General features: G+C 35.0%; 1 protein-coding gene across 5 annotated transcripts in view; it reads left to right on the forward strand.

Annotated features, from left to right (window-relative positions):
* The window catches only part of LOC111000705 (inverted formin-2), a 71,911-nt gene that overhangs the window by 25,943 nt on the left and 24,753 nt on the right, over positions 1 to 21,215 (forward strand). For 3 of the 5 annotated variants that reach the window (XM_045631073.1, XM_045631077.1, XM_045631074.1), the window contains exon 3: positions 19,478 to 19,504. The exons of 1 other annotated variant lie outside the window; for it this stretch is intronic. The gene's annotated coding sequence lies outside the window, so the exon portion shown is untranslated. Of the gene's footprint in view, positions 1 to 11,939; positions 11,967 to 19,477; positions 19,505 to 21,215 lie in introns of all 5 variants that reach the window. One more of the 5 variants, XM_045631075.1, reaches the window with a different exon arrangement.

Here is a 21,215-nt window from a genome sequence, read left to right on the forward strand (position 1 = left end):
TTAGTACGATTGGTAGTAGACGGCATCTTTGGATTTGGAGTCATATTCCTTTTCATCAAAAAAAAAAAAAGAATTTGACTATGCACCAGTATTGGAACCAGCTGCTTTTCAAGTATTTCCGAACCAATTCGACTTTATTTCCTAAAAAGGGCGTACCAATTCTCGAAAGGCCGGCAACGCACTTGGAGCCTTCTGGCAAAGTGAATATCCATGGGCGGCAGTATCACTTAACATCAGCCTCCTGATTGTTTGTTTCCTGTAACATAAAACAAAATTTAGCTAGTTACGTCATCAAATTTATATGTTTTATAAAATTTGAAAAAAGGTTTAAAATTGTATTACTGTTAATAAGTTTGGTTTATAATTCGCGTACTTACTGTGTTTTTTACTTGTAATCTTAGCAAATCTGAATGGTAACACTTAATTCATATAATTAATGCACTAATGTACTACTGTGATAACGGCTATCAGTTATCAATATTGATAACAAACGACCTTACACATTCCTCCTTCACCTGATAATGTTTTATTATTTTTATTCAGTGAAAACAGGTAAATAACAGATATTGCGAATATGACAAAATAATTGTGAAAAATTGTTCCAAACAAGGCCAAAGTAAGATTTCGGAGAGCTAATTATGTCCAAACATATTCCTTTTGTCTATTACTACTACAGTTTACTTTACAGCGACTAAAGTGGCCAAGGTTGTGGCCCGGTCAAGTAAAATGATATTAACTATACCTAATATAGTGTTGACTGCAATGGTATCCAAGCAACTGACCGGACAACTTCCGGGCTTAAAACGTTCGATATTTGAAATGGCAATAATGCTGTAAGACAATGGCGTGATTTTTTGTAAATACTATATATCTACCTTGATACTTGCAAAGATCGTACAGCCGTTTGCAAGCCTTGAAGGGTCTTATTATGATAAATGTGGGGGGTATTTTTATTAAGGGCATTAAGTTGATAGAGAAAACATTGATGACCGTTTATTGTTATTCTTAATTCAATAATTAACTTTAACATAGAGTAAAAAATATAGTTTTATTTCTTGTAAACGTGGTATAGAAGTTATAGCGATGAGGCTAGGACAGGTTGTCCACTTCAGTTCAAATAAAACATAAATTTATTAATTTTCAAAATTTAAAACAATTGCAAGATAAATTGCGCAGTTAGCAAGCAATATATTACACATTATTGAGATGGTATGTCATTATAATGAAAATTGTGTGTATTATTATTGTAACATTAAATAAAGACAAATTTCCATAATTCTGTTCCCTTTACAGTCCAGTTTATGTTGAACTCTGTATATTCAGTAAATTATTGAAATTTCTTTTTACATTACGATCAACTTAACCTGGTTATGTAAATGTGCAACTCAGAATGTAACACTAATGTTTTGTTAAGTTTTCTTCTATATATATAATTATATATTTGTACGCATTTCTAATTAAAACCAGTCTATAATTAAAACTAGCGAGATATGTAAAATATAAATATATAGTTTATTTAATACATTTTCCTTTAAATTTTTAACATCATGTAACTAGGCCTTGAGTTCGATATATATATATATATATATATATATATATATATATATACGTATATATATTCGCTTCCTACGTTCCTGACTTAGCTCAGGAGAGACCAGAGAGGGCGCTTCATGCACTTCATAACGAGTATGCTCGTCGATTTTGGGTACTTTTGTCTCTAGAACGTCCTGGATTTTTTTCAGGTACTGGTATGTACCTGAAACAAATCCAGGACACCATATACCAACAAGGCCTACCCGACTCAACCACCCACGGTTTTATATCCTACGTTTAAAGTTTAAATGAAAAATTATTAATTAATGAATCAAATATCGTTTCCTGTTTGACCTTTAGTTAACAATAGTTTACTTGTTTAAATAAAAATTTGTATTTAAATATTATCACAATGAAAATTAAACAATCGCCGATGAGTAACATGCAATCTTAAGTTATCGATTATAAATCGCTTGCGATTAATCACATACAGAAATGACGTAAATTAATGACGTCATATCTTTTGATTACAGCCTCGATTAAGAGAAAATGTAATATATGTTAATATTGTCCTTTTAAACCAGTATTTACAAGATCAGTGTTAGTGGCCTCAGCATGCGACTCTCATTCATAAGGTCGCAGGTTTGATCCCGGCTGTGTACCAATGGACTATCTGTCTATGTGCGCATTTAAACTTCGCTCGAAAGGTGAAGGAAAACATCATGAGAAAACCGACTTTCCTTAGACCCAAAAAGTTGATGGCGTGTGTTAGGCATAGAAATCTGATCACCTTCTTTCCTATTAGATTGACAAATGATCCTGAAACAAAAATCTGAGGTCCAGTCCTAACAAGGAAGCCCCACTGAGTTATCATAAATTTGAAATTTCATTTAAAATTATAATACCTATCTGCATGTGTCTGTGTGTGTTTTTTTATAGAACAGGGGGCAAACGGGCAGAAGGCTCAACTGATGATGACACTCTCGATGCTAGAGGGCTCGCGAGTGCATTGCCGGCCTTTTAAGAATTTGCACGCTCTTTTCTTGAAGGACCTTAAGTCGAATTGGTTCGGAAATACTTCAGTGGGCAGCTGGTTCCACAAGGTGGTGGTGCGCGGCAAGAACTGCCTTGTGTTGTCATTGAATTTAGTACGTATTTAATTCAGCGTTATATAACTCGTCAAATAACTCCTCGACGTTATCCGGTATACGGTAGAGGTACGTAGAGAATTCGGCGTTCTTGGTTTGTTAATTCTCTTTATATAATATTCTAATATTGATATATTTCACAATAGCTTTTTTTTTTTTTTTACTTGGGGAAATGCTTTGCGCATACCCTTCCGCGGCGCGACTGCTTGGTGCAGAAGGATTATGTGGGACTCGCCATTGTGCATACCCACTAAAACCCCAAGGTGCCACCAACAATCGCCTTATGCGGGATGCGGTAACAGCAGAGCCTTATCCGCTTCCCAACACGCGATGCGGCGGTTGCGTCCGCCTCTTCCCGCCCATTGTTGATTTGTGAGGATGCTTGACACAGCAAGCATCTTTCACAGACCGGGCCATACGCATTTACAAATAGCTAGGGGAGATCGGGTCCAGTACTTGCAGGGATGGGTCATCATCCCTTCTTTTAGACGCATGGACCCCTGCTCCCCGCTTAGGCACTTTTTAGGCGGCGAGAATTTGGTGAGCGCGTCGCGCGTTTATGCGACGGGCCTGCGGTTTTCTTCGCCGTCGCGGATGGGCATCGGGACAAAGCTCCCTGGTCCTTTCCGCCTCTTCTTTTATTTTCATGACCGCCTCGCAGAAATTATAAAATATTTTCCACGGGCCGTCATTTCTCGCGCTCACTAAAACCTTCAATACATTTGGAAGTGTTGCGTCCTCGCCCTGGAGTGCATCCAGCAACGGTCCCCTTTCCACGTCCCATGCTGGGCAGTCTCTCAGCGTATGCTGGGCGTCATCCGGGCTGTCTCCGACACAGTGGTGGCAGGTTGGTGCCTCTTCACACCCTACTACTCTGTGCAGATAACTACCGAAACATCCGTGTCCGGACAGGATCTGCACAAGACGATAGCTGAGCTGGCCCCAGCGCCTCCTTACCCAGTGTTGGAGCAGGGGTCTGAGGGCTTCTATAGTATATTTACCGGCAGTCGCTCCCGCCAGCTCCTTTTCCCACTCTGCTAGCATTTCTTGGGCTTCCAGGGCTCGCCAAGCGTTTATTTCTTCCAGTGTGGGGTTGCTTCCTCTTTCCCTGGTTTCGGCTCTCCGCCAATATACTTCGCTAAAAGCAACCGCGTCGAGATGCCAGGGTGCGGTACCGGCTATGACACACACTGCGTCATAGGACACAGTGCGGTACGCCCTCGCAACCCTGGCTGCGATCACTCGCTGCGACTGCCTGAGAATCGTGCGATTGTGCCTGGTAAGTTTGTCGGCCCATATTGGGCACCCGTAGAGTGCTTTCGCCCGGATCGCATTTGCGTAAAGGTGGCGACACCCCCCATTCGGCCCGCCGAGGTTCGGCATTATGCGCGAGAGCATGTTTGCGGTGGCGGTGAGCTTAGGGGCAAGTGCTGCGAAATGTGGTCTGAAAGTCCACCGTGGGTCGAGAATCAGCCCTAGGTATTTAAGCGTGGTACCAACCCGGATGACTACTCCACTGACAATTATGTCTGCGCCTTGGGGTGGAGCTTTTCTGTGTCCGTAGAAGCATATAGCTTCTGATTTCTGAAGGGCGACCTCGAGGCCGATCTTTTTGATTTCAGAAACCACCCGAGCTACTCCAGCTGTCGCTCGAAGGCGCGCCTCCTTAAAATCTTGTCCAATAGCGACCACGAGGGTGTCGTCTGCATAGCATATCGTTGACACTCCCGGAACCAGTTCCCCTCGCAGCACTCTATCGTAACCTATGTTCCAAAGGAGGGGGCCAAGAACCGAACCTTGTGGAACGCCGCACTTGATGAGGTGGCTCCCTATGCTATTTTGTTTCGGGAAGATGACACGACGGCCGTTAAGGTACGATGCTACACATCTTCTTATATGGGCCGGTAAGCCGTGGTGGCGCAGGCCATCTAGGATACAGTCCCAGGGCAAGGAATTGAAGGCGTTCGCAATGTCTAACGACACCGCTAGAACTACTCTGCCCCGTGACACCTGTTCCTTGCACACTCCTCGCAGTTGCGCAATTGCATCGATCGTTGACCTGTTTTTTCGGAAACCGAATTGAGCCTCATGTATGTTCGGTCCTATAGTTTCCAAATGGTTATAAATTCGGCCGGCAATGATACGCTCGAAAAGCTTACCGGCTTCATCTAGAAGAACTATAGGACGATACGCCGATGGTGACTCCGGAGGTTTTCCACCCTTTTTTAGAAGAACTAACAGACCTGTCTTCCATGTCGACGGAAAAAGGCCCCTTTTAAGACATTCCGTGAGGAGGTTTCGAAAGCGCATGTCAAGACCAGCGTCGAGGGCCAGAGCCAACACTCGTCCGTGCATGCCATCGGGGCCGGGTGCGGTCTTCTTAGAGGACATGCGTGCTATTGCCGTCTTAAGCTCCGAAGGAGACACTTCAGACACTATTTCTCCGTGGTCCAAAGTCGTATCATGTGGGGTGCTCGAGGCGTCACGTTTAGGAAAGAGTTCTGTCACCACTGTACTGAGCAGTTCCGGCTCCATGTGTGTCGTGAGGGGTGGGGCTCGCGAGCGTAGCTTGTTTCACAATAGCCTTCCAACTTACCGTAACTTTGTTTATCATGCCCTTAATTATATTTTAATTTTTAATTTAGTTCTAGTTTTTATCACTTTTTTAGTTATAATGGTTGCTCGTTTAATTTTTTACTTTACGTTCTACATAATTCATGTGTATGTGTGTAAAATTTGGGACGTCTTAATGATTTTCATGTATAATTTACGTACACATTGTTAAAGAACTTATAAATAAAACTAAGAATAGCCAACATGATAATCATTTTTATTACCTTAAAATTTAAATGATCGTGATTTGTAATAGCGACTTTATAAATTAGTATTTACAATGCACATTTAAAGTAATACTTGCTTTAATCTCGAGGTGCGTACTATCTCCTAGAGACAAAGCCGAATAAGAGTGTGAGCATAAAGCTTAATTGAAATCGAATCGTGCGCATGAACAAGTCAACTAATTGTAATACAACCTTGGAATACCATCAAATGTCCTCACTTTCAAACGTTTTGTAACAGTGGCTGACTGGCACGAAAACTGGACAGGATCTAAGGCTTAATCCAAGGAGTAGCCAAGGTTGAGAGTTGTTTGATTAGAGGGTTGATGTTTTAACACCTGAAGGTACAATTTTGGAAGCGTAAAGTTGCTATTTTATCGTGGTCATGATATGGGTATCAAACTCAAGGTGAAACAGGTTGTAGGGCATATAGAAAGTATAACTAGGGATTTGTATGTGGTTTTACCTGCGTTTGCTGGTAATGCTGATGATTTTTAATATATAGCCATCCTGAATATATATATAATAATATTATTGATAATTTTCTAATATTTGAACTGTAAAGTTTTAAAACTTCCAACACGCAACAGAAACAGTTTTTTTTTTAAATATTAATATACTAACCTAACCTAACCGAACTAGATAATAATTGGTTTTTTGGACATCTCCGGCGCTACGGGAAATGCAGCCTCCACCCTTGCGTATCAAAGCACAGGCATTATGCAAGCCGTAACGGCTTATAGTAGGGGAGCCCAAGAGGGGATTTCGGGATTTACTCAAGCGTGGCAGATTAATATACAGGGGATACCTTGTACCCGGTTAAGTACCTCCACCAAATATGAGGCCCATATATAAGGCCACCCGTGAAGGATACAGGATCAGATTAGTAAAAAAAAATTGATCATCAGACATTCTCGAGCGCGTCAGATTAAGGTAGTGTGAGTTAATCACATCCTAAAAAGTGTATATTCCACTAATCTGACAATTTGAGAGTGACGTAAAGAGAGGGGAGGGCAGCAAAGTTGTAAAAAAAAACGTCATCTTGACATTCTCGAGCGTAGCTAATTTTTTTTTAATTTTGAATGAAATAATTCAAGAATATTGAAAAATATATAATCTGACGATTTCCGCAAGCCGAAATCGTCATAAAATTTCGTCGATAAAGTTCGTGCGATAAACGCGTGCAGCTGCGTGATGCCTACATTTCCTTCTCCGCGTTTCCCTCAAAATTAGATTTCATGTGAATTTGAACCGATGGGGACCGATAGATTTTGAGAAATTTTGAAAAATCTAAAAAAATAACAATTTGTTTTTTTGATAGTGTTTTTTTGCAATAACTTTTAAACGGCTTTATCCATCAACTTCAAAAAACTAATCCATCTTTAAGCTTGAAAAACGACGTCGAACGCCACCAAACTGGTCAAAACCGGTTGATTCGTTCGAGAGATATCGTGAACGAAAGAAAACCGAAAAAAGTGTTTCTATCACATAACTTCGACATTTCATATCGGATTATCGTTTTTGATGAAATTAAATAATTAGAGCTTAAAAAATGCGTCGATCGCCGTCAACCGCGGGAAAATTGCTTGATCCATTCAAAAGTTATTGGGGTTTGAAAATTTCAAAAATAGTGTTCTATGAAACTTCTATCAGACTTTCGAGCTGGGAGAACTCAAACGCATAGAAATATTATTTCTTTGAACTCAGCGAGCTCATAAGTACAATTTTAAGCGCCCAGGAATGGAGTTGCAGGCATGGCCTTTAGGGTGAACCGTTTTTCTAATATTTTTTTTGTCAGATCAGGCAAATCCCTCTAGATAATCGTCAGATTATGAGACAGTACGTTTAGAATATAAATCTGAACCATATATATCTTAATCTGACGCGCTCGAGTATTTCAAAATGGCGATTTTTTTTTGCACATTATAATAATGGCTGCGAGTTTGCGTCAGCTCGAAATCGTCAGATTATTGAATGAGAGCTTTTTTTTGGTGCACTTAACACCCCCTTAGAAAACCTGACGCGCTCGATTAAATTTTTTTTTTTTCATTTTTAACCCTTACGTACAACCACCCCCATCATGCAAATGATCAGATTAACATACGTACATTATTAAAAATACGTAGGACATTGATGCTATCAATATCTGACGCGCTCGAGTATGTCCATGCAACAGTTTTTTTTACATATTTAAACATCTATAGCCGCTTTCCCCACCGATGAAAAGGTATATATCATATAACATTTTTTTCTTCTTATCATCTAAGCTTTGCAACCCAATAGGTCTCCACGACGCTCGAGTAAATCCCCATTTAGCATCGTGGGCTCCCCTACCATTAGGCTAGACGTGGGGGTAAAAAGACGAAGCTATGGGTGGGAACTGCTCTTTCTCCGAGCCTCCGATTTTTTATATACACTCTAGGGGTGGGGCAGACAAGACCACGTGGAAAGTGGGTGCTTTGATTCGGTTTTTGGGTACTTTTTGGTTATTAAATAAGTAAAAACAATATATGGTCTATATTGGAAAGTTTATCCCATTTCAGTCAACGCCGTTAAACTTATCTAACATTTTTAAATCTTCTCGCATTAGGTTCATTTTCACGAATAACAATAGTTTTAGATTTGTCGCCAATTTACAAAAACAAATGACAAATGAATGCAATATACAACATTAGTTTAAAAAAGAGTTCTAAAATTGAAATTTAAAAAAAGTTTTCATTAGCAATGTTTCTAACTGGCCAGTTCTAAACATTTCAGTGTTACCCACGTATTAGTGTAGACTACGCAAGAAAAAGAATATTTTTTACCATTAATTTAACAAACATTTAACGGGCGCAATAAAATAATGTGGCGCCAATGAGTTATATAATATTATTAGATCTATTTATTTAAATACTAGTCAAAGACTTGGTCGTGTTTAACTTTTAATTATAATTGCTATTGGAAAGTAGGATTTTCACCACGTTCCTTGTTAAATAGTCGTATAAAAATTTCAAAACGCTTTATTGGTATAAAAGACTTGTCAATTATATTGTAAATATTGACGAAATTTTACATTTCCCACGGTTTCGCGAGTAGGCGTTCTTTTATTGTAATTATTGATTTAGGGTATTTATTCACAAGTGACTACGCTACAACAGACTGGATTTAGAATTGTGAAGTATCTTATAGAAAATGGTTCTAAAATTAATGTAAGCTAGCCGAAACACCATATTTATAATAATAAACATGAAACTTCTGTGACAGATAAAATTTAGTGAATACTCTATTTTATAAAAAAGCCTATAATTCTAAAAATATTTCTTAATTATTTTCAGTCCCATGCCTTTCTACACCAATTTTATATTTACTGTAATATGTTAGCAAACCAGCCTTTTAAAGATCTGCCTATAAATATTTTCATTTGTTTGAAATGTTGGAATTTTATTTTATTCTTACTGTATTTTAGTCGCAAGCATAACCCTTTCACTTATAAGGTCCGCTTCCAGCACTGCAATAAACAGTATACATAAACAAATGTAGAGTATTGAATTAAATTAAAAAAAAAACTTTTACTGATCAAGAACATAATCTTAATTGAATATTATAAATCTCGATTCCCAAATTAAACCTAATACTTATATGTATGAAGAAATAGTTAATTAGCCATTATTTATATGATTGATATTTATTAATGGATAACCACAGTATGCCAGCCGTATAAAAAATAATAAATACATATAAATTCTTTATAATGACACTATGTCAGTAAAGGACTATTATTAAAAAAAATATATATTATAAGAGCGGTTGTACAAAGAATATATGCTTTGTAGTCCGTATGTAAAGGCCTTAAACGTGGATTTTAAATCATGTATGTTTTTGAAATATTTTGAAAGCGAAAGTATGGAAATACGTCTGTTTCACAAATGCTAATATCTTTTGTTCGAAGACTATGGCGCTTCGCAATCTTGTTTTCTGTTTTGAACATATATTCTCATCTGTTGTCATTACAATAACTAATGAGGATACACCGCCACATCAACAAAACTTTTGAAATTTTATAAATAATATTTTAAAAATAGAAAATTTATATCATTACTAATTTAAGTTTGTATGTCGGTAATAAAATATAATTAAACAAAATGATTCATATGGCTCAGTGACGCACATGGCGCTGGGAGTTCGTTTCCTGAAGAAAACATTAGTTATGGTAGGTAGTAGGCACCGAAATTCGCGTGAAAACGGTTTTGGCGATATAAATTTATAACCTCTTAATATCAATTTCGGAACATTAATTTTAGGTTTGTTTTAATAAAACCGGTTGAAGTAAGAAACTGATTATTCAAGATTAAACTTTTTTTACTGAAAACTCAACAACACTTTGCCAAGAAAGAAAATTTTATGTCACTTTAAATTTTGCCAGTATTTTTATAAAACTACGTTCCAATCACAACTTTATTTCGCTTCAAAAATACGGGCAAGCTTTTCCAATCATAAGCTTACAATATGAAAGTCTAGCAGAAATAGTTCGCAGGTCATTGAGGTCGAACTTTCACGCAAATCGGGCCCTTGACATTAACACACACATATTACAATGCCACTTCAGTATCACTTCCGATTTGAGTATTTCAAGAGCTCATAGAAACGCCAGTTTTCATTTACGTAGGTGTCTGACTGATGTAAGAATTTATATATAATAAAAGTGAAATTAAACGATTGTATGCTGCCTTATTCTAACCTCTATAGAATTGTTATATTATTGACGCTACTGATCAACGAGGCACCAGTTTTTATTTGCTGCGACCACTTTGGATTTGGTTCAAATTCTTCTTATTCGGTACGCTCTTGACAGTGCGGTCATGATCGCTATGTGGTAGAAGGCGCAGATGTGATGCACATCACGACGTTCCGCCATCGTTGCCTATTGGAGGTCATCCTGCTGCACTGATTCAGCGATTCTCCTAAGGCAGACGTAATCTGATCAGTCCAACGTGTAGGGACCTGTCGCGCGGTCTAGTGCCTTCCACCTTCCACTTCCACTTTCTCCATCAAATTCTAGGAACATGTATAAAAAAAAATTTAAAAGTATGGTCCCTGTGGTAATGAACCTTAACGCTGGTAGCATTTCCTTACTGTATTGTGATACCTATTCGTTGAGCGAGGGAAGCGCCAGATCTGTGGTCACTGGTACGATGTACCAGGTGTCAACTTCAATCTTTGATCAGCGTCTGTGCACTTGAACCCTACGACCCGAGAGACTACTCCAAAGGGAATATATTTTTATACAATGAAATCGTTATATTAACGTAGGCAATAGAAGATTTTTAACATGAGATGCGTCTATGAAGTATACATATATATAAATGTTATGTGGCATGGTATCACATACAAAAACTATGAATGGGTTACTTTAATAAGTCGTCGACCTGGTATAGGATTACGATTGGGATGGTCACTTTACACATGTTAAGTGGAGCGCTACGATCCTGTTATTGTACTTAATACTTTATAGCTGATAAATTACTAAAAAAATAAAATTAGATACAAGATGTCTAAATGAAAGTTCATATTTAGTTGTACGATTAAAAAATGTAAGTCGTGTATTAATGTTTATTCTTTATTAAAGTACACATTTTGGGAATTTATTTCGGCACTCATTTAATCGAACAATAAAATTAATATTAACTTTTAAAATCAATTGTAAAATAAATCGCCATCCATACATATAAAGAATCATACATAATTTAAAACTTCATTTGTGTCCCCAGTTTTCGCCATTTAAACATCAATTGAATAGAAAGCTGGGAGTGGTATCAATTAAACAAAACACGTCACCGTTCAGTGAGTCGTTCACTAATGGAGTGTAACTCATCAGTCATCATTCAATGTGATATCCTTACATATGGTTCTATTCCCTAGTAACAGTTATCATAATTGTTATTTACTAACTGTTTACTTGCTTACGTTAAAGCATACCCATGCAGCTTTATTCTAGGAATACAGTTTGAATTCACCCAGAACATTATATTCAATATACCTAAAGTTTCATTACTACAATGTTTTGGTTTTAAAAAAGATTAAAAATATGCTTCTTGGAGTTTGGAAAATGAAGGTAAAGCTAAGAAGTTATTAATTATATAAGGATTATGCTGAAAACATGATACTCTTTGCTTGGATTTTATGACCATTAATAAAACAAAATAAAAGTGATTCACATTTAAGGGCCTTCTAAACACGTCGCAGAATATAATAGACCTTCAAACGACTGTTTTTTTTATAGAACATGGGGCAAACGGGCAGGAGGCTCACCGAATGTTAAGTGATACCGCCGCTCATGGACCCTCTCGATGCTAGAGGGCTCGCGAGTGTGAAGAATATAGAATATAATAAGTTTATAGAAAACTTTTATGTATCTTTTGCCCTTTTCTTTCCTTTACAGAGTTACCTGAGAAGCTTACATCACAAGGTCGGTGTCATTGCAAAGACTCTCGGGATAGTTAAATCTACTAATATACCCCTTAGCATAGAACCGTTAGCGGAGAACCTCCACCAATTTTACTGACTCACAACGCTGGCACTGCGACTTCAAATGTGTCTTGCCCTCCGAAACGACAAACTCTGTAACATATATTACTAACAATCTAATCTTAAGCAACATCTCAAGAGTGCAGAATTAATTACGTTGAGTACCTACAATCAAATGTCAATGTCAAATAGATGAAACTACTACTACACACTGAATCCTAGTACACTTTCTAATTTGACTGTGCATGCTTTTTTATTATGTGTTATAAAGTTTTCTTTCAATATTTCACTTTACAAAAATATTGGTCAACTATAACATTGAATCATTGCGAATCCGTATGAGAAAGCCTTTATTGTTTTGCCAAAATTGTACCAAAACAAACGTAAATAAAACTAAGTTATTCTTTATTGTCTCGGCTAATTTGTATGTTTGTCTCTTTTGTCATTGTGTGCAAATTTATTATGACGTAGGTCATGTTCGTAAATTGAGTTTGAGCTTTTGGTTAGTCATAGTTCCTTTATTATTTGATTTACTTAAAACAAATCTCAAAATATTATTTGGTACGCAAAGCAAAGAAGTATTTAGATAATTTTCTATAACAATATAATAATAATAATAATTTTTATATATTTTCCCACAAAACTTCATACATCATAAGTTACAACTATTTATTAATAAATGTAAATAATTGTCATTCTTGTTTTGAGGGTATGACAGTAATATTACTTTAAAACACCAAAGGGTTTTAAAAGGTCGGCAACGCACTCGCGAGCCGTTTGGAATTGACATTGGGCAGTATCAGGTGAGCCTGCTGCCCGTTTGTCCCCTGTTCTTTAAAAAAAGAAGGGTATGGTGATACATATATTTTGTTTCACTGAAACAAGAACTCGATACATATAAATTAGCCCCCGGTCATGACCCCATAATCAGGCTGGATCCGCCCTTGTTCATACACTTGAATCAATTAAGACGTGTTCCATAGACGGCTTGGGTGTAAAGGCTTGTGAGGACAAAACGCTTAATTAAATCTCCTTCCGGTCGATCGACGTATCTTGAATATTTATGGCACTTTGTTTGCGGTTAGAAACTAATTATTTAAATTTGTATAATTACAATTGTACTAAGAAATCACCTTCAAGATCAAGAGAATAATTAGACAGTGACGTCATACAGTGACTTATTGAAATAAAAAGCTCAACGTCAAGCTTTCTTGGATTTGCGGTCCAGCAGAAATAAGCCAATTCAAATTCAAAAATCATTTACTCAAGTAACATTATTTACTGCCAGTTCTCAAATCAAGGGCGTAGAACGGAAGAGAACAACTGGCAATAAACTCTCCGCCACTCTTTTTAATCGCCAGGTTTTTTCTTATACACAACGTTTGTAAGGTCTTCTATTCCACTCAATTTATAGTTATTAATACTAATAAATGAATCATCAATATCGTGGAACATTTTATTTATGGATTTAACATATGATTAGAGAATTTCTAAAATCAATGAAATCTTACATTAGGAGATAGGAATAGTGACGGAAGTCACTTTTGTTTGCCAAAGAGAAATTTAAAAAGGTCCATTTGAATAACATGCAAGGTGAGAGTGCGTGGGCGCAAACTAAATATTGATTTTAAACGTGATAATTATCCGCTGATATTGAGTGACATTTGTGAACTAGTGATCTTTCGACAACCGGTCTAGAGGCCGATCGCTCACGATATTTCATGAGGTATTTTGCCATAATTTGCCGACATATTAAATTAGGAATTTATACTATAAAATACGGGGTAATAACTTTAACCTAACACTGGAATTTTAATATAGATAATAGAACCTCGCCTGTATTACTTACGTAATTATATATTTTAACATGATATGATAAACGACTAACTTTTGAAATGGGAAATGCATTACACATATGACATCGGGTGTAATATTTGCAAGGAATGATCACCATCCCTTCAAAATCGGGGTTCGTACGGGACTTTTGTCTGGTTTAACCCTGGTATAACTAAACCAGTAACGTTAAGGCTGTGAGCGTCTACTGTGCATCATCATTAGTTTCATTATTGGTCCATTTCTGGAAGTAGATCCTCCACCTTCCAGTGCACCAGTACATTGCCGTATCAGCATCCACTGGGAGTCTTTATGACGATGTCGTCAGTCCATTTAGTCGATGGGCCGTCGCGAGCGTCTTTTGTTCGTCTCCATTCAAAGAGCCGGTGACTGTGCACCAATGGAATTTTTCTTAATATATGTACAATTAACTCGTTCAATAATGGAACAGTAAATATTCTTAGGTAGCCGGTCTGTCTTAGACTGCACCTACCTTATGAAAAATGTCCACTAAAATTCATGCAGAAATCTGTCTAATTATCTTTAGCCTTTACACGCTGTATTTTTATGGTCCATTATATTTTTAGACGGCGTATATCTTACACAATATTGCATAAGAGTTCGTTGTCCGAGATACAGTATCTATGAACACTGATATCTCGTTGATAAAGCAACTTTAATTATTTCCTACTGCGTTTTAGGGTTTTATGTTTTAATTCAAATTTATTACAGGTATCCTTTTTATGTTAATTTATTATATATATAATTATACATTAATTTTGAAAATATTTTGTCTTCTTTAATATTTTTGTCGCGACCCACGAAAAATCTAAAATATTAAGTAAAACAACCCCGCCACTGTCATATTATAATGTAGTAAATATGTAATTTGTATTTATTATTTTAATACGAACGATAAAATGGCGACCACCTTTTAAAAAAATCAACAACCCGCTTGTTAAACAATGTAATAAGCTGAGGTTAGTATTTCTGTATTAATATTTTAATTAACATAAGTATTTTCTGTAGCAAATAGATAAATTAGTATGTAATATAACAGGAACTAAATACGTCTTTTTGCTTGGTTTACGAAGAAAGTGTATCCATTACGGAAAATTAAATTGAAGGTTGTGGAAATGACCTTGCGTGTTCGCCAATTAAGATAATCTACACAAAGAAAACGTTTTAGGTCTTCGTGACAAGGTGATACTGAATTTTTTATAATACGCACTAAATTACTATTGTACACGCAACACAAGGGTAGTTTAGGCCACATTGTAACTAATTGTACTTTTTGTATAACGTACTCTTCTGATATAAACCTGTGAAGGTGAATACGACCTTTTGGAAAAATCAAAAAATGTTTCTATTGTTTAAGAATCTGAGTAAGTCAATTTTTTTTTATAGTTAAAAAATTTTTGATTAATTTTCAAACATAGCTAGAAGCTAAGGAAAGGAGCTGTAGGTATTACACACATGAACTAAAATCAAATGTTTGATATTCCCATTTTGAATAGATTTGTTTTTGAAAAAATTAAATAAATAATTTTTAATTGTATATTTTAAGTGAAAGTTGAAGTTGAAAAATAATGGTTTTATTAAATTCTTTTTTGTGTTGTGTTTTGATGAAATATTGGATAGTAGTTTTTAAAAACTGTTTGTAATCACTTGAAAAAACCATGGTGATAGGAATGTTCAAGAACGCGCGCGGGTCAGAGTACAAGCTAAGAAATTACAATGATGAGCAGTTTAAAAAGAAAAGCATCCTAAACCGTTTTGTATCAGTTTTTCTTATCATTATATTTGTATGTTTATCTAGATATGATGGAAAATAATCCTTTAAATAAATCGCAGGACTGTGGCCGTGAGACGCTGTTTTTGACCCACTTCAACACATCTGTTTGCTTACGAACACGTCAATAGGCTTGTTCTCCAGCGTAAGCAGAAATTAATGGAATATATATAACTATGTTTAGTATGTACTGTCTTTGGTTCATTTCGCCGGACTTAATTTGGAAGAAAATACCTCGATTACTCTCATTACTTTATGAGAAAAATCCTGATATTTTATGGTATGGTATAGACAGCCAGTATTGGTCTGGTGGCTTTAGTTTCGAATACTTTCATTGACATTTGACAGTTTGCGAAAGCTGTGGAACGTCAAATTACATGACTGTGTCTTTGACGTGTCAGTCAATCTTTCTATAGCATATTAGCTAGTATACACGGACTTTACCTTGTTTACACATTTGGTTTAACACTTAGCCACTAGTTATTGATTGCAAACTATTAAAGGACATAATGTCTGTTTGTACATTCTGACTCTGTGTTACATTATTGTTCAGCAAACTGAAGCTGATTTGTATAGAATGTCTTTGTAACTTTTGTACAATTTTTTTTTAAATACATGACAGGACATGGCCGAAAAGTTAATAAACTAAGTTGATGTATAGCTTTGATTATAATGACCAAATACATTGGATATTAAACATGGCGAAACAGGCAGGCGGATGAATTGTTTTAAAATATATTGTGTATATAATATATATTTTCTTCATTTTAGTTATAGTTAATTATTTATGTACTTCTTGAAGTTTGTCCTTTGGTGTTTTTTTATTGTTCCATAGGGTTGCCTGGAAGTAATCGCTTATAAGCTTATAACTTATATTGTTTTTTTAATATATTTGTATAAGGTAAATAAATAAATAAATTACGTACAGTATGAAGGAATGATTTAGGTTGGCTTTTAAAGTTAAGTTTTATTATATCTAATACTTACAATTAAGTAACTGAATAATTACATAACATTTTAGTAAAAGGCTAACAAGAAAAATGTCTTCTGATACAAATAGTATTGAAGATATGCAAAATAACGACCTCCAGTGATGAGGTCAAACTGTACAAACATATTTCCGTATTGTACCAATGTACGAATATTTGTTACTTGCTATTCAACTTTCATGACATTAGATTTTTAGTGTTTTTTTGTAGGATTTCTTCAACAGATTTTTTTTCTCTTCCGATTTGATTATATGTACTGTTTGTCAAAAGTTACGCCCTGCATTTAGACTTTTATAGTGAGTGTTTTGTGCGTGTTAGTGAACTTTTATTGTAAGGCAAGGTACAGCATCAGTATAACCTCTCTTTGTTCCTAAACTATTAATTTCTCTATCCTTACGGCTGACGTCATTGTGTGCCTTGCTTCCTACTAAGGAGCATTACAACAAGGTATGTTCTCAGGACTTATTTTAGTATAAGATTATGTATCTACGGCCACCGAACCGTTCTTTGTGATACATAATTTTTTGATTATTTCACTAATGTAATAATCGTAGAGGTCGTAACAATATTGTATTCGTTAGGTAATGAATCCAAACTATGAAACAATTGAATTATAACATAGCAAATTGAATCGAATAAAATTATGATTCTTATAAGTAATAGGAATCTCAATGATTAACCGAAGCAAGAATCAATCATAACATTTCCTGATAATCCGACCATTCCTTGACTATATATGATTATATACGTTAAGATGTCATGCATTTAAAAAGTTTTCATCCGTCTTCATGCCTTTTGTTAAGGAAAAGAAATGACTGTTGTTTTAGGTTCCATTACCGCTAAGACCTATGACTAAAATGACTTAAGGTATTCAGAAACGTATGTAGATAGTTTTAGTTTAAAAGAAGTAGATATAACTGAATCAAGTTAATCAATGTTTCGTATGAGTACTAAGATTTCTCTAGCTAAAGTTTCAAAATGGCGCCACAAAAACTTTCGAAACAAATGTTCCAAAAAGGTTGAAACGGTGTATAATTCTAGTCCAAATAGATAATAGAGTTACAGATAAGGCAATAAGTGAAAGGTATTGTTATCACCAAGTTTGGGACTGCTAACCTTTTGTACGTGATACTCGTTAAACTAATTTTATCCTTCGGCGCTTCACCTCTTTCCTTCCTAACAGCACGAAACATAAAAATAGATTACATTTTTATTATTACAACGAAATTTTCGTTCGAATCACATTGAAAAATAAAAACATACATTGTATTTTTACATGCCATTATTATGACCAATTTATTATTCCCCATATAATAATAACATTTTATGTATATATAATGAATTAATATTAATTCGCTTTTTTTTCATTGTGTCAAAAATCAAAGACATATATTTATATACAAACAAAAAATCTGTTTAATTGACGTGAATATTCGCGACGTTATTTGCCGAGGATTATTTCGATTTCTGCTTTAAGTGGAAATATAAGTGCCATGAGATAAAATTAACCAAGATAATAAATACTCAAATATAAGATCCATTATTATATGTTTTATACACGATTTCATATCACCAATACACTAGTAATAAACTAATAAAATAATATATATATGAACAGGTTTATTAGATACTTTTTATAAACAGTAAGTAAAACCAATTCAACATAACACTTAGGAGCACGAAATATAGTGTATTATGGAACTTGCTGTCTTCCGGAAGGTTTTAGTAGCATCGGTACCACAACTGTCATTGTTCGTTCGACATTGTGTATACACCTTAATACAAGCATGAAATACACGGAAATGAGAAAGTAATAACAAACAATTCTGTATAGGCTCCAGAGAAAAAGGGGCAAATTCAAAGTGTTTAAAGAGGTTGGATTTTCATAGGTTTAGGCTAAGTCTCCCGAACATACGATACATTACTTACTATGACAAGAAGTTAGTCCAAGCCATACGATGCGTAGATGTTGTTTAGCTCTTGAGTAGAACAAAATGATACTAATAGGGGACAAATCCTGTATTTAATTTATTTTATTATTATTAATTACTTAAGATATCATGTGGAACATGGTGTAATGGTTGCAGCGCCTTACAAACGTGTAAAACCAACGAGCGACTAAAAGGAATGGTGTAGAGTTGATTGCCAGTTCTTGTCTTCTGTTCTACACCCCGATTTGAGAAGTGATATGTAAAATTAGAAGCTTTTCATATCTATATATTTCTATTTTGACCTTCATAAGAATACCTATGTACCTGTAGTAGTGTTACCTATATCAATAAATGATATTGAATTTGAATTGAATTGAATACCATAAATAACCAGATATTTAAAGTTGTCCTTCAATAATATTATAAAAGACGTTAAAACATTGGAAAAGTAAAGGAATTCAAATACTCCAGATTTTTTAACTATCTACGTTTTATTTATTTCGTAATCCTACAGCTAACTTAAATTATATATAATAACATACTCTGAACATATAGCCAGAGATGGGATGCATAATACATTCAACGACAAAATGGTTCTAAAATTTACAAAAGGAAACAGACAATTATTCAATACATTTAACTAAGTGTTACCTAATTTGGCTTGTTATGTGATGATGTAAAAGTGATGGTGTGGGGTATGCTCATGATGCAGGTGACGTTTTGCAGATGATTTAGTGTAATTTTTCAAAAATTTGATCCTGACGCAAAAATAGCATATAATAAAATAAATAATAAATAAAGGCATATAACTATTATAATATATTATTTTAATTACAGTTATGGCAAAATTTAATTCGTTATGCTCTGATTACGTTAATTATTTTAAATATTATTTTCTTTGTTTCAGACGCCGCATCCTGTAAAGGCTATACATGTAAGTTGATCCTACCATTTTTGTTATAAAGTAAAAAATAATATCTTGACATAAACGGCAATTTGCGCATAACTCCGGTATAAGGAAGCCATCTCCTTAAATGGTCACCCTTCCTACATAGATTGTAGACACTGATTTTAATTACCAAGTTCATACTAAATTACAGAGAATAAAGCGTCGAAAACATTGGTATTTGATAAAGCTACTCTGTGGTACCAGCATAAATTCGATCGTAGCACGTAATTGACTTTTAAAAATGAAAAGAATATGCTTTTGTTTGATATATGGTGTCGCGTGTTTTTGTAGACACCATCGTTTATTAAACTGTATTACATCACTTTGCTCTATTGTCAATAGTTTCTTCAGGGAGCGCAATTTAGTAATTATTATTCGTCTTTTCAATTAAAGTATTGATTTTCATGTTGCATCCTTACTACTATTTAATCATTCTATAGCTTATGTTCCCATACTGTTATGATGTAGTGTTCTAATGGTAAAATGTTTTTTCATATTAATTTGTAGTGAGCTTACTGAATCTTTCCTCTTTATAATGTTAGTGTTTCAAAGAGTTCTACGGGGACAGTTTGATTTCAGATTAAATTCTTTGAATTTTCAATTATAAAGGTTTCCCAATGTTTGTAGTAATTTAAGGCAGTTTTAGTTTAAGGCAGTGAAAGACTGTGAAAGTGCATTTTTACCTCAATGTTTTTTTATACCCGTAATTAATGATAATGTAATCTTATAATAAGCTCACCAAATGGATCTTAATGAGCAAAATAACGAACGAAATTTTTATAAGCTTTATAGTTATTCAACTAAGGCAAGACGCCTGGGTGATTTAAAAAGAGATAACATGTCTTCCAACAGTTCAAACCTTTACTTGAGTTAATATAACTCATGATAACAACAATAATTCACATGTATATTGTATATTTAGAACAATTTTAAATCATAAAGGGGTTTGGGGCATCGCGAAAGGAAATGTTTAAAATGGAAAGGTCTAATTGGTATTTTAAGTTTATAATGAATATGCATAATTTACGTTGTATTGTTTTAACTTATTGAGATTGGCATATCGCAGACAAACATACATTACGCAAGTACAAAAACACTTGACCATGAAGTATCGTTATAATTAAGTGGCGCCGGCGCATGATTCAGTGAACAGCCGTTAAGCAGATTTATTGTGCGATATAAATAAATAATTAATATTGATTATTCAAAAAATCCAAATACCGGCGGTGAAACACTAGGATTTGGAATACTTTGATAACAATTATTGCTAAGCTCGATTGAACCTATAAAGGAAAGATATCATTTAAGTAGAAAGTTGAAATGTCCTTCTATACACAAATAAGTTCTGAATCACGAAGTCCGTCGCTGTGGGGGTCAAGTAGGGACAACTGTCCTACTATAATATCAGTGTTTTCCAACGTGGGGCACACGCCCCAGAGGGGAATAATTCGAAAATAGACTTTGGCTTATGTAACTTTTCTAGTGATTTGTTACCTATTTTAGTTTCTTAAGTGAACACTTCAAATATAAATATAAAACAAATTACATATTTATAAATATTATGTAATTGTGGCAAAAGTATTTTAGAAATGCTAAAGATGCAAATTCTTGAAACTAAGAGAATCTAAAAAAAGTGCGTGCGTACAAGTGCACATGTCAGAAGTGAGACTTCTTTGTAAATTTATTATTATTAAGG

This window comes from Pieris rapae, chromosome 14 (assembly GCF_905147795.1).
Source record: "Pieris rapae chromosome 14, ilPieRapa1.1, whole genome shotgun sequence".
NCBI classification, from domain to species: domain Eukaryota; kingdom Metazoa; phylum Arthropoda; class Insecta; order Lepidoptera; family Pieridae; genus Pieris; species Pieris rapae.